Source organism: Gobius niger (genome assembly GCF_951799975.1).
Source record: "Gobius niger genome assembly, chromosome: 12".
Classification (NCBI taxonomy): Eukaryota; Metazoa; Chordata; class Actinopteri; order Gobiiformes; family Gobiidae; genus Gobius; species Gobius niger.
The window spans coordinates 34,777,262-34,780,192 of NC_136863.1; positions in this window are offsets into that span (position 1 = coordinate 34,777,262).

Below are 2,931 nucleotides of genomic sequence, written 5' to 3' on the forward strand. Positions count from 1 at the left end.
GAACGGTGCTTTATGTATTTCAAAGCCATCAAAGACGAGTTTCTAGTACAGTCAGTGCGTTCCGTAGAGAAGCAAAATGGAAAGACAAGTGCACTTATTCAGAGACAGATGTGTTTTATTGTTGAAATGAAAGGAAACAGAGGCAGCTCATCTCGAGGCTGGTGGAAAATGGTTTAGAGACGTTCCTGTTTTGAGGCCAAATCAATATTTATGTATGGAAAAAGGGGGTTACATTTCTCTGTTCAAACATTCTTCAACATGACTGTGCCTGAGCCCTTCGACAGTATTGTCAGAAACAGATCAAAAACACGCCTCGCACTGTCTGGCCTCGCTGTAAAATTGTACAATGAATGTCAGACTTTTTTTGACATGTATCCAGTTTAAAGTGTTGTGTAAATATTATATATATAGTACTATTATTATTATAATCCTCGCCGCCCTGGAGCGCAACCTTTTTAAATAAAGTGTAAAGAGAAAACAAAAGAGAAACCGCCCTCCGCAAAACCACACACCAGCTTTTACATTGGAAAAGGAAAAACATTTTACAGTTTTCTCACCAAACTTTTCACAGATTCCCCGGAGGACAGTCCACTGCGCCCCCATCACTCTTCTGTAAATAGATTGTACATAAAGTCGAGACTTTTTATGATGACATTGTTGTGCTAGTAATACTTTCCAAGCTTAACTGTGGACAAATGGCTAAAAGGTAGTATGTATATGAAAAAGACACCATTTATTACAGTTTTTACCAAAGGGAGTTGATTATCGAAGCATAGCTGTTCCCCTTTGTGTGTTCCTGATGTCTACTTTTTAATTTCTGTAGTAAAACATGTGCATCGGTTGAAATATATCCAGGGTTTTCAGTTTTTATATAAATATAGACTATAAAACACATTTGGTTTTAAATAAAAAAGAACGAAAGCACTGCCCTGTTTTTGACAATAAGCACCGTCCACCTCTGAATCAAAGGTGCGTTTTTCAAAAATAAAGGTCTACAATGGTCTCACCTTGTGACCGAACTGAAGCTTCCTTCAAAATAAAAGCCTGGATAGATTTCTACTGCTGACACCAACACCATATTTTTGATAATGGACACGCAAGCATGTCTTTAGTCCCTTTTATTTAGACATTATTTAAAGTAATAATAAAATGACATTTGTAGCCTATATAACCTTTGTGTCTGTGTTGTTGATTTGTTATTATCGATTTACAGACTTCTTTAGTTTAGTTTGATTTAGAGCAGGTTTAGGGCTGAGTTGATCTCAGTCTAGGCCTGGTGGTCGCTGGAAGATTATATAATATATAAGTTGGAGTAAAAAAGGGAAAACTACTGGCTTTACTCTTGGATTATGATGTTTTTCCACGTTACCTACAGGGGGAGCTCTCGGACCATCTTGTAAAACCCTAAAGTTCTACTACAACAATTTCATATATTTCAGTTTAGGAGGAAGAGTTAATATATATAACATAATAATATTATATATTTTACATGAAACACTTACTAGTTGAGATTAGAAAAGAAACTTCTCCCCTATATTATCGAAAGTCTGTATTTTGTGACTTTTTAAAAATTCTTTATAGACTAGATTATATAATGTTGCGTTTGTGGCTTCTTGGGAAGGTTGTCATTATTACAGCACTGTCATTTTACATTTACATAAGTTTAGTTTCAGTCTAAAACTAATATTTATGTCTTAAGCAGGTCATACATGACATTCACAAACGTGGTTCACAGGGTTCAGGTCGGTCACGAAAACACATTTGAAGTTCGATATATTGAGGCAGGAAAGTATCGCGATGAACAATAATATTGACTCTAACGATATTCGATATTGTCAACGCTCAGGCATAAAAATAACAGTGAAACTTTGTTCTAAAAGTGCATCATCATATCCTAAAATACCACAAGCTGCAATAAACATGAAATATAACAACTCAATTTGCAAAGAACAGGTGGGGAGAATGTTAATAAATGTATAGACGATAAATATCGAGCCTAAATATCTACAGTTTAACTGTTATTTATGGAACGATAAGTGGATATAGTAAGACCGCCCTCTTCAGGCCTCTGTGGGACCTACAGACTCTTTAATGACGATCTAGAAAACTAAAACATCACTCCTCTTCTCGGGTCTTCCACTTTACACTCTGTCCTCCAGGCTGAACAAACCCACCCTGAACGTCCCAGAAAAAGGCTCCAAACGGGCACAAACTGAACACAGCTTCTGCATGAATACTTAATGAAACTGTACGTCTTCTCACACAATAATGATAATAATGATCCTCTGCAACGTTTGCCCCGAGAGCGTCTGTCGTCCCGCACACAGACCGGCCTTTGTGCTGCCAGTGCCCGGCAACTCACTCTGCGACCTGGAGCCCAATGAAGGCCTAACCCTGACCCTGGAGCCCAATGAAGGCCTAACCCGAACCCTGGAGCCCAATGAAGGCCTGACCCGAACCCTGGAGCCCAATGAAGGCCTGACCTGGAGCCCAATGAAGACCTGACCTGAACCCTGGAGCCCAATGAAGGCCTAACCCGAACCCTGGAGCCCAATGAAGGCCTAACCCGAACCCTGGAGCCCAATGAAGGCCTAACCCGAACCCTGGAGCCCAATGAAGGCCTGACCTGGAGCCCAATGAAGGCCTAACCCGAACCCTGGAGCCCAATGAAGGTCTGACCCGAACCCTGGAGCCCAATGAAGGTCTGACCCGAACCCTGGAGCCCAATGAAGGTCTGACCCGAACCCTGGAGCCCAATGAAGGCCTAACCCGAACCCTGGAGCCCAATGAAGGCCTAACCCGAACCCTGGAGCCCAATGAAGGCCTAACCCGAACCCTGGAGCCCAATGAAGACCTAACCCGAACCCTGGAGCCCAATGAAGGCCTAACCCGAACCCTGGAGCCCAATGAAGGCCTGACCTGGAGCCCAAT